Consider the following 12495-nt stretch of genomic DNA (forward strand, 5'->3'; position numbering starts at 1 on the left):
TTGAGTGAGAATGGACAGCCCTATGCAAGGAAGACCTGATGAGAACAGAGGCTCTGGGGTGGGTGCCCAATCAGGTACAAGGGCATCCTCAACCAAGCGTGCTAAACACATAAGGCATTTGATCCAGTCTAATCATTTTCCCTTCAGCATTACCACCTATAGTTGGGGCAAGAAATGTTTCCTGAGCAAAAATAAATGCATAATTGCTTTGAATCACGAGCTTCCTATTGGGAAATTTAGTTTAAAATCCTAGGATCATGAGAGGAACTAGATTGCAATATTATACCTGAACATCTAATTAGTTTAGAAGGATAAGGCACGGAGTGTACAAATGGAGAAAATACAGTACATCACTTAATTTACTCTAAATATTTCAAATCAGGCGATATTTCCAGTAAAATAAGTGTCTGCTAAATGAGTGTTGAGTGCGTTGGACAATATAGGTTTTCAAAATGCTAATATTCCTGAACTGGTGGAGTCCTACATGAAGCACAGGCTAAATAAAAAATACAATTAAAGAAATAAAACCAACCCTGGCATTCCCAGTGCCTGCTTTGGTGCAGTGTATTACACAAATAAAATACGACTAAGACATTCTCTTACAATTAAGACATTTTCTTATAGACTAATCAGTAGACTGTGGAGAAGGTTGCAGCACCTGTGGTCAATAAAACACTACCAAAATACTAGTTTCCAGAGCCTGTGTACTGAAGAACAATAACTTTAATACAGGAATCACAAATGGCATGAAATGATGTACTACTCAGGATTTTATTTTTTTTGCTGTTTGGGAACGGGGGGTGGAGAGACCTACAGTAGCACTGCTGGTCTTTTCTATTCTGGCCACAGGAATGAGGAGAAATGAAGTTATCAATGCAGTATTTAAAATATTCTGCCTTTCAAAAAGCTATCAATTTCTTAGTTTATTTATAACAAATCTCAAGCTTAAAAGATTTCAGACCTAGGTCAGATATGCCACCTAAACTCAGTAAAACAAGAGAATGGATACAAACAAGCTTGAACATAAGCATTCAGAATTGTCAGACAGCAGTACATTCTACATGGCTAGAAATCGTACATTAGTACAAAATGACAGTCTGTCAAGAAATATATAGTATGCACAGTGTTTGATTTGGCCAGAATCACAGTATGTTGAGTGTCCTTGCCCAGAGTAATCAGTTTCCCGAGCTTTGAGGTCAACTGCTCTAGCCATTAGGCCACAGCCTCTTCCAGCGTTGGTGGGAGAGGATGTGGGACTATTACTTGCTGACCAAGCAAAGCTCAGAGACAGGGTAGAGGCGAACCAACCTGTATTAGCTGGGATGCGCCCCTTACTGGCGGAGATGAAGTCTCATATCAAGGCTCTCCAAACAGAAGTTTGGCATTTGTCTGACCGGGTTAAGGATGCAGAGTGCCGGTCATGCCGGAATAACATTTGACTAGTGGGCCACTCTGAGGGTTCAAAGAGTCCAACATGGAACTGTTCCTCAAGGACTGACTTCTGCAGATGGTGCTGACCGGCAAAAGGTCCACCTTCTCTTCTGTGGAGAGGGCTCACAGGGTCTAGGCAGGGCTCCACCTCCAGGCTTGCTGCTTTGGCCAGTGGCAGCACACCTCTTTACTTACAGGGGACTCAACCACATCCTACAAGTTGCATGGACCAAGGGCCCATGACAGGTAGATGGTGGGGTGGTGAACATTTACCTGGATTACACGGTGAAGGTCCAGATTCTGGGGCTCTTTCATGCCAGTCAAGCAGCAGCTGTGCCAATTGGGCCTGAAGTATGCTCTAATGTTCCTGGTCATGCTATGGATGGTGGACGACTCTACTGGGTTATTTTTCAGGTCGCCGAAGACATTTAGGAATGGTTGGAGACAATGGGGGTGTTCCCGACACTCAATAATATACAGACAGAGCCTGGAGGCGTACATGCACAAGTATACTCTCGCGCAGACAGCAAATGAGTAAGCAGGTGATGTGTGAGTATGCCTAGGCAGTGGGAGTACTGGAATCAATGAGCAGTGAGTCAGAGTAGACTACTGGATTGGAGGCCACGTCTCCGGGCATGAACTAGTTCTTGCCATGGAGGACGTCCCAGCAGAGCTCGGCCGTTCCAAGACACTCAGACCAATCACAAAACTTAATTGCAGCGTTATGCTTGGCTATAGAGAGGCTGGGAGCAGAGTGCTTCCTGCTGTGGGACCAAAGACAGGCAGAAGGACAGTGGAGAGGTGACGGCTGGCCATCACAGGTAAGTAGGTTAAAAAAAAAAAACAAAAAAAAAAAACTTTTGTCCCCAAACCACCCTGGTCCAATAGCAGCCGCTATGGAGTGGAGGCCCCCTTCTCCCAGCAGGTGGGTTGTTGGGGGGCACTTGTATTGGCCTTCACACATTGCTATCTTGTTCGGCTCTACTGTTGAGGGCCCCCCTCCCGAATCCAGCAGGAAGACTTTATTTAAACTCCAGTTATGATTTGTAATTGCTTACGGGTTTGTGCCCACCTGAAATCTGGATATACCTGCACTGGAGGACAGTGTTTTTAATTACCCCTTGGGTACAAGTCACTAATTACTTTGCTGAAAATGAGGCAACTGACAAAGGCTGGGATCTAATTGGATGTCTAAGGTTGCCATGTGGGGCTTTTACTGGGTAAAGCACATACTGCAGACTATGTGCTGAGCTAGAGTGTGGTAAGAGGCAGCGGAGGTCTGGGCAGGGACCGTAGCGAGGAACAAAGATAAAGTGACCTACCTGCCCCTTCACAGGGAACACAGAGGTGGTCGCTAGACTGGGAAAACTGGATTACACAAAATATGAAGCATGATTTCGTGCAGAGGAAGATCGAGCAGGGTGAGTGCTAACTTGGCTCCTGAGGTCCAACACCCCCAGGGCTCCACTTGGATCTATCCGATCCCAGATGGGACATGTGCTAAATACGCAGGTTGACAGTACTTTTTGATTGTTTTACCTTATTGTACAGTGCAAAGAGGAATGAGTTGGGTCCCACACCGCAGGATTTCCTGGAAGCCCTGCCTGTACAGTGTCTAGACCCCCTACAACACCACACCTTAGATAAGACTCTGGCCGTTGAAGAGGTCAGTCTTGCAATTGGCCAATTAGCACACAATAAAACAACTCGGATGAATTAGAAAATGGAATTCTATTCCGCATAGAGGGAAACCTATCGCTGAAACAATGCAAAATGTTTCTATGGGTGAGGGCTGAGTGCCTTCTGGCATCCCTACAAGAATCACCTATTGTGGTCCTACCCAAGCCAGGTTTGGACCCACTAGAGGTCGCATCATACAGGCCGCTCTCCCTACTCAATTCGGACAATAAAGCACTAGGGAAGGTTACTGCTAATAGATTACTAACTTTTCTCTTCACACTGGTCCACCAAAACGGTTACATTCTAGGGAGGAACACATTCTGGATTCTACAAAGTCTCTTCCGACTGATAGAAGAAAACCCACAGGGGACCCAACTATGCATGTATCTTTCACTCAACATTGAAATGGCATTTGACACCTTGGTATGGCGCTTCTTGATGGAAGTGCTGATGAGAATGCAACTGGTCCAGGAGAGAATGCGATGGACAGCGTTGCTCTACACTCTCCCAGTGGCCAGAGTGGGAGAATGTCAAGAGATCTCGGCACCGTTTGTAATCCACTGGTGTACAAATCAGGGATGCCCACTGAAGACCATCATTTTGCATTGGCGATTAAGCCCCGTGCGTGCCTTTTTTCCTCAGTATGGGGGCGGATGATCTTCTGACTATCTAGATGATGCACTAGAGCACCTTAGATGCTGGCAGGACCTCCAGCGAGTAATGCGGCTGAACTGACTGAATCTGGTCGGTTCCCCAATGTGAAACATTACACAGGGAGATCAGGAAGCATTGCTTACTTTGGTGATGGATTGGTGGAAGTATCTTCCACTCAGACGATCTTATACAAGGGAACCTGGAGGTGGTATTGGCGAGTACACATGGCTACTTGCCATTCTAGAACTCACTTCTGCTGTCACCGATGGGCAGGGTGGCAATAACTAAGATGCTGGTGCTGCCCAGGTTATTGCATGATTTCAAAAGCCCTTCCAGGTAGTCTGCCCCAGCACTTTTTAGAAAGTTGGATGCGTGCCAATCTGGTTTGGGGGTCCTGCCAATAAACGATGACATAACAAAATATATTGCCCCCTGGTGCATGGGCTTGGAGCTCCAAACTAGGAGCTGTACTATGTAGCAGCTCAGTTGTAGTGGCCGATGCACTGACTAGCATACGCTCTTAGCCCTGAACAGGTGGTTGTGATGAGGAATCTTGGGAACCACACGATAATTGGCTGATTCATTGATTGCGGGGTGGCAGCCCTGCATTATGGCCAATTCACCATTACCGCCAAGCACTGCTGTATAGGTATGTCCAACTTACGGACGACCAGCTACCTTACTACTCTGCACCTGCCAATATAGGCAACGCCGAACTTCCGCACAGTGGTTTCCCACCATAACATTGAACCATGGAGGGAAGCTGACCGTCTATCAAGGGAAGACCTCTTTGGATACAGATCTCTAACTTTTCCAGAAATCCAGGAGCAATACGGCTAAGCAGAGGGACTCACTGCATGCTTTCAGCTGCTATAGGTTGCATATGGGGACCAGAGTCCATGGAGCCGCACCCCTCTGGGCAAAATGCAAGCCATACTCACCAACAGGCACGACAAGCTATCTCAGCTATAAAAGGCACTTTGACAGCTGATTTCCTCATGCTCAGAGCAATGAGCCAGGAATTCCCAGATGGGCAGTGGTCCGTAGAGGTCAAAAGAGTGCACAAAGTGTCCAGAAATCCTTGGTTGAAGTTCACTCAAATGTAACTAATTGAACCAGACTCAGTTGATGTCGGTGTGCACCTGGGTGCCCTAACGGCTCTGCCTTGGAGGCAGAATTCTATCATATGGTGTGGCCCAGCCACGCTATAGGATGCTTCTGGGGGACGGTAGTGGCGATGCAGTCCGACACCAAGGTGGCCATTACCCAAAGACGTTTATCAGTGTATCCTGAGGATTTTCACGTTCACAAGAGCAGGTATGCCCTACACTTTACAGACCTGGCGTATGTGCTAGTGAAGTGATGCATTACCATGGCCTGGATGTTTCCAGAAGCCCTACCCATGCAAGCATGGTTGTGGGGTCTGTTTAAATAGGCGACGCAGGAACTCACGAAGTAGCACATGTTGCCAAGACAGCAGGCAGACCCCCCACAATGAGACGTAGTTCGAAAACCTGGTAGCTAAGACAGACAATAGGCCCCCTGAAAGACACCTCAGTCAATAGATCCCACGGAGCACATATGCTATAGCTCATCAACCCCTACGCCCTCACACCCCACAACACACATGGGTTGTGTGTCATCTGATTCCTGCTGGCTGTTTCCTCTGGACTCCCCAACTCCCCTCTGCTTCCAGGTTGCAGATCCAGGACTGCAAAGTCATCATTCTCAGACTAGTGTGACCTAACCCCACAGCTTCCTTAATTAACTGTAGAGAGCAACGATGTCCTATCTCTGGCACTCCAGAAGGAGTCAGGCTTCTCCGCTGTAACCAGGCGTAGCACACCCGGGACACATTAGGTGTCACTGGGTGGGCCCGATGAAGCATGGCACTAACTAGGTTGGTGGGTGAGAGCTTCATGAACACACCTAACAGGTGCCAACTGACAAAACAAGTCACAGTCTTATATAAAAAAAAAAGTCACATGTATCTAGTTCTTGTTGATAAACATGGAAAAAATACTCAACCAGAGGCTTAGCTTGGTCGGCATGGAATATAGGGGGACCAGCTGTAATTTACTATGATGTGCACATAGTGTGTGGTCATGGTAATGTACTGTAAGTTATAAAAGGAACAATCCCACATTCAATATCAGTTGAACCACCAATAAGGCTAGAGAAATTCAAAGTTTCCTATAATGAATTGAGATTTTTTTTTTTTAAGTGAGTGAAACGTTTTTACAATTCATGCATGGGTAATGTTACTTGATCGCTGGTGTGACAGATTCATGAGTAATACTTGGAGGCTGTGCTGAACAAGGAAACGTCTGCATTTACTGCTGCCCGGTATTAACAATCATCTTGAAAGTGAGAAGGGAAGATTGGTTTGTCCCCATCCTCCCCAGGTTCCACTATGTTTTCTTAAGGCTGGTTACTTAGTTAGTCCACTGATTTCATTATGTATATTTTATTCTTGGACCCGCGGGTTCACTCTGTCAAACTAATTCTATCCAAGACTGACACAGGCCAAGGTTTTTCAAAAAATGGTTAAAACATGAACCGTATATTACAACATAACTTCACTACCTACAAATCAGTCTCTCCCAAAAAGTCACTGCAATCCTTACTCACTTCACCATAATGGCTTAAGCACTGTTTACACCATTACCACCTCATTACACAAATTTGCAGTTAATCATAATAGTGTTGAGTTCCTATTTACCCAACAGATAGAAGTGATGTCTTACATTGGAGCACATGTTCCAAAATTATCAATTACACACACATCAAAACATGTTGCCAAATCTCCATTGTTAAGGCTTTGCCAATTGCTACTGCATTAACACTCCCTATTCACTAAGCACACTTAGGCTGCTACTTCCTCTGTTTTCTTGCAACAGGAACAGTAATAAAAACATCACTTGGAGCGACCACGTAACGATTGGCATACTAAGTAACGCCCCTACACTGTGGTGATCGAACCTCAGCAAGTTCCATCTAGCAAATCAGTACACCTTACTGCAGTATGGTTTTAGTTTGTGCGAGCTTAGAGGCGTTTTCTAACAATTGTTGTTGTTACAGCTACCAATATACATAGTACAACATGTCTTTGTACTAATGCATCCACTGTTGAAAGCCCAATTGAAGCCATGATCAATGCCAAAAATGATAAAAATTTTAGTGAGACCAAAAGGATTTCCCTTCCTGTACAGAATACCTTCTCTCAAGACTTCCCTGCGTTGTTTTTTTCAGAGTTGGCTTTCCTTCAGAATTCCAGCGCACAGTAATAAGGATATCATGATGATAAAGTTTTAATATGATCTATGTATAACAACCATACAGTTGTTCATAGTAACATTGTTAATTCAGGCAATAGCAGGAATTAGGAGTTGGTATAGAGGATCTTACGAGTATCACTTTAATTTACCATTTCCAATGGTCAGACAAATTAGAAGAGATCCTTGCCCATATAACAGACCATTGGATTCACTTGTTTTGTCCTTTCAAACTCCAATTATTAAAGAATGCCAGTCTAATCCTGGCCTACAAACACCTGCATCAAGAAGGATCAGATTGCACCCAAATCCCACTTCCTTTAAAACACTGCTCTACATCCTGGAATCCCCCGTTTCTAGATGAAAAACAAGCGCCCGCTAGATTCCAATTTCTCTTTTTAATCCATCACATTCAACTCTCCCCCAGATTGGTTCAAGTAAATCAAATTTACCCCACAAGCCCATGTATACATGTTGTCCTGTAAGGAGTACAACTGCCTCCAGCAGAGCTTTCGGACACTTCAGCAATGCACTACTCTTCTCTGGAGGCTGCATCTTCCAGTCCGGCAGCAGTGTTCAGAAACTATTCAGAAGAGCTCCAAAGGAAATGAAATGTAGTCGAAAGATTAGGATAGAGGTGACAAGCTATGAAGATCAAAGGAAAAGTCTCTCAAACGTGCAACCTTGGTAGGGGGCCAATGAAAAAACGTTCTGCAAATAGTATGAAAAAATTCAATATGGTGTGTTATATGTGAACAACACAAACTAGCCTCCTCAATACCAAGTGTGCAGTCATGTCTGGTTCATTAAAGGCTCATCTCGCTTCACACAAGCTCCACAGAGGAAGACTTTAAATTTAGAAAGAACATGGAATGGAACCAATACTGTCCTTATGCCACTGGTTTCAGGGTCTGCCAGGGCTGCCATAATTCAGAGCAATAATGCACTGTGAAGCATAGTCAACGTTATTCTGGAAAGAAGCCTCGATCCATGCTTTACTTTAACCTCTTAGGAAAACTATGCATTTGCTTTGGGACAATCGTAACATTGCAGCACAGCAAGTCATGTGATGGATACATATAAATGCAAGTAGAGGGAAACATTCTGAGATCTGGGCCTAAACTCACTGCAAAGCAGCTTTTTTAGTCTACATTTGCAATGTTTTTTTAATAGTGTTTAATGACCATTCTTGTCATTTTTACTCGCTATAAAAAGTCGCTACTCATAATTTAGTGGATCTTTGACATGCACGAATTAACTGCATATGCCAACCACCTTACTATTCAGTGTTTTCCCCTTTTTCGGTGACTAAGTGTTGCTGAATGCTTCCATGCACTGTTCTATTTTAATGTGCATGACCACTCCTCCGTTATATGAGGAACTGAGTCTCACTAAACTGCTTGCCAACTTTGGCCTGTAGCAAATAAATAAAATGGCGTGGCACACATCACACATTCAACTTGAGGAAAACTGGAAGTGTTTAAGTGGATCTGTGCAGGGCAAGGGCATAGTCAATTATGTATAAGATTCTCTAAAACTTAAGCCATTCCGTACTTTTTTTTAATATATTAATTAATGCAGGTCTTCTCCATAACCAAAATTTACTAATGAAGTCTCAAATTTTGCTGCGGAGTATACGAGCAATAATTAAGAAGCCGCTTTAGCAGCGGATATAAGGTTCAGATTTTTGGGGAGGAGGATAAAACAAATGAACAAACGCCAACCAATGAATTTAAAGATGAACAGACTTTGACAGGTTCTCAGGAGCTTCAAGAACATTTTGATGGGGCACACCTGGTCTTTGACAGTAATTGTAGCCTGGGGCAGGCAGCCTGCATGTTCAGAGGAGGCTTGGTAACTGCATGATCTAGGCTGTAGTTTTGGCCTTTGCTTCGAAACATTGGAGTATGTCGCTAAAGAGATAAGTGGAAAAGTATTTAACTGTGTGCTTAAACCCCACCTCAGTCGTGTACTGTGACACTGGGTTGTGGCCGAGTGCAACTCCCTGAGGCATAGGTGGGACCAGGCAGCTAAAAGTATAAGCAAACAGATTCAAATTCTTTAGTCCGCTGCAAGGACAAGGCTGGGTCAATTATAAGTAAGGGTTGCAGGAAAGGTCAGTGGTGATTGGGTGGAAAGGAAAAACTAATTCTAACTTGCAATCCCCGGCCACAAAAAAAGATTCCAGATTTGACCCCACATAGCTAATACATTGTAAGGATTGTCTTTTTGCACTTCATCATTAAGTGAACAAGAAGTACCTTCAAAATCAGAAAAGCACGCTATAGTTTCTGCTAGCAAGTGCCAGGGGCATCCAATTACTCCACTGATTAGCATTCCAAATCCTCCAGCCAAGCAGAAAGACGCCTCTTAACAGCGGTGTCATCACAAGCCATGAACGTCCTGTTCATCCAAGTTAGCAATTCCCCGTTAACCATGCCCAACACTCCCCTAGTAGACTTCACACAGGCCATGTTGCTCAATACAGGCTCATGGGCCAGTTCGAAATTAATCTGGAGCAAAGGAAGAAAGCCACATGCAGCAGTCTTGATAAGTCTTCTCAAAAGTTCTTAATCAAGCAATCACCGACATGCCTCTGTTTAAGACCAACCAAAGCAAAGTACTTACGAAAACAAATTCATGATTCCAGAGAGGAGCAGGATAAACCTGGACACAGAACATTGGATTAATTAAAGAGAAACCCATACTTTATATGGATAGTTTAGGTCCATAGATTATCAAGAGCCCCTGCTAGTATTTAGCTGAGCGGTCTGAAAAGCAAACGGTTAAGAATATTAAAAGGCTTTCCAGTACATGTGGGCCCTAATTACATAAACATACCATTGGCAGTATATTGCAGCTCTTTAGATTTACAATTCATGTACCGCAATTGTATATTGCGGCAAAAAGTATGAAATTGTGTGGTGAATATTGTAGTAGGTATATACTGGTGGCTGCACACAAGGAGACCTCATTCATTTAACCCCAAAAGAAATGCCACTGAGTACTATTTATAGATTTAAAAAAAATACTGGTAACATTTATAACTTAATTACAGGGGCAAATGGCCATTCTGAGGGGCAAATAATAGAAAGCACCTGCGAAGTTACCTGAAAGCTTCATGACCACATGAAACACCTCTTGTTGCTTAAGAGTTTCATGAACTGAAGGCAAAGCATTGCTTGGATTTTAATATAGATCATTTTCAGGCAGTGTCCCCCCCCCCACCCCCGATGTTGGTCTTGAGACCATTGAAGCAAACATTAAGTGCATTCTTGCTAGGTTCATTTCAAAGTCTGGAAACTGTACAGCATGCAGTACAAAGTTTTCTTCAAAACAGCAGCTAGTCTCTCTTCCTCAACAATAGCCAGAAAATTCACACTATGTAGTTCAACATCTCAACACCTGCTTCTATGCGCTGAACTCCTATTTAAGTCTTTCTTCTTGATCAGTTTACTATCCAAAGCCTTCATGGTCTTCAAGAACAGGGCTATACCTACACTCCTACAGAGTTTTCTTAAGGCCACTGTGTGATCACGTAGAGCTCGTCGGGTACGCCACTGATTTCTTCCTGTAGTCTCCACTGTCCTGGTCTTAACCACTGTGTGCGTACCTCCCTGGCAGCTAGGTAAATCGAAACATCACAGATGACAGCTGAATACTCAATGCTCCTGCACACAAGATAGCTCCAAGAGTAAACCAGTCATGGTAGGAACAAGCTCTGTTAGAGATTTACAAAAATGATAGATGACGCACAAACAGATTTATCGATGCATTATCGCCGTGCACATTCAATCTTTACTTAGCAGTCGTCTATTCTGCACCATTTAGGACACCCAAGAAGAATCAGAGCGACTGATCTACCAACCTCAAGTAAACAATGTTGTAGTGGGGTGATTGCTTTACATCTGGGGGTCAAACTAGAAAGAGGATTCGAAGTTTGTCACACTAACATTTAATGAAGACTTGTATTCTTAGTAAGGTCAACTCCACCTCTTCTCATAAACATATCAACAGCCCAAGAGAAATATACGATTTGTGCGCGGATGACTTGTCTTGGTGAAAATGGCGCTTTACAGAATACAGGCAGATATCCTTGTGATCAGTATCTTGGTTGTTGGGTGCTTAGGCATGGGTTGTCATCCTAACCCACCAAAAACTAAAGATCAAAAAATATTTCCCAAGGGAAACCTATCACACCAACATAAATTATTCAGTAAACTTATATAGTTATCTCCAAATTGAACATGGCATGCCATGTACAGAACGGTCACATATGTGACTATGGATATTGGGGATTTTGTAAGCACTGAATACTAATATCGGTCTTTCTTGAACAGGGAATATTATTCATTTCTCCGCAACAATTGGAGGAAGGAAGTCGCTTAAAATATACCCATCCCGGGATCACAATTAAGGATCTCCGACAATTAAAGATTATTGAGAGCTACCGATTGGAAGGTAAGCTCGGGGTATTTCAGAGATGCAAATCGTATAACAAATTCTCAGTGAGACAATAGTTAAACGCCGATTTATTTGATTTTAGCAATAACGAAGAAAAATAAGTCGAACACAGCGCTACTAAGGATATTTGCCCGTGCCACGTTTAGGCTGGGCCGGAATTACAACCAGCTAGAAGGTATGTTTACCTTGAGATGACATGTACAATATAATGTTTCAAATGTGAAAATATATATAGTATTAATACCCTGTCTTAACTTGATTTATTTAGGCACACAGGTCATTTACTACTTTTTATCAGGTAAGCCTGAGTACATACTTACTCAGCACCAAATAAATAGAGCAGAACCCCCTTTGATTGGGACATTTGGCTGCACAAATTGGGCACCATGAATCACATCAATATTCACCATTGGTTTGAGGAAGACTTGGGTGAGCACTTATGATAGCAGAATAATACCGTCACGAGATATTGGCCAATCACCATCACGAACTGTGAGGTAGTCCGTCATTTGTTCTAAACGCTGAAATGTAAAAATTGATCAACCTCTTGTACCCCTCCATAAGCATGTATGGACATCATGGGATGTTACCTAATGGTATTGAGTAATTTCACAGCATGGATTTACGCCTAAATAGAATGACTAACTGTAAACTGTTTATTCACGAGATAGTGTATCTCGCAACTCCAATATATCTTCATATTGTATCTTTTTTCCCAGCCCTGAGGAAGTCGTGGGTGTCCGCCCAGACGACGAAACACGTGTTGGCTGGACTGAGGGAAAAGTCTTTACAATTAAATGAATTCTATTTTCTGTTCATATTGTGCCTTTATGTTCAATTTGGAGATAACTATATAAGTTTACTGAATAATTTATGTTGGTGTGATAGGTTTCCCTTGGGAAATATTTTTTGACCAAGAGAAATATATTCAGCCTTCTGGCTGCATCAAGTGTCAACCCAAGAAAAGGGGCAAGAATGCCCATGAAAGGGG

The 12495-nt window shown here is 43.3% G+C and overlaps 1 protein-coding gene and 1 long non-coding RNA gene across 4 annotated transcripts in view; one reads left to right on the forward strand and one right to left on the reverse strand.

Moving 5' to 3' along the window:
• ESRP2 (epithelial splicing regulatory protein 2) overlaps positions 1 to 12495 on the reverse strand; it is a 139922-nt gene that overhangs the window by 93924 nt on the left and 33503 nt on the right. The window lies entirely within an intron of this gene.
• On the forward strand, positions 11599 to 12348 carry LOC144798391 (uncharacterized). The gene is made up of 3 exons (XR_013603530.1): positions 11599 to 11679; positions 11773 to 11802; positions 12224 to 12348. It is a non-coding gene; the product is annotated as an uncharacterized LOC144798391 (long non-coding RNA).

This window comes from Lissotriton helveticus, chromosome 12, assembly GCF_964261635.1.
Source record: "Lissotriton helveticus chromosome 12, aLisHel1.1, whole genome shotgun sequence".
In the NCBI taxonomy this organism is placed as follows: domain Eukaryota; kingdom Metazoa; phylum Chordata; class Amphibia; order Caudata; family Salamandridae; genus Lissotriton; species Lissotriton helveticus.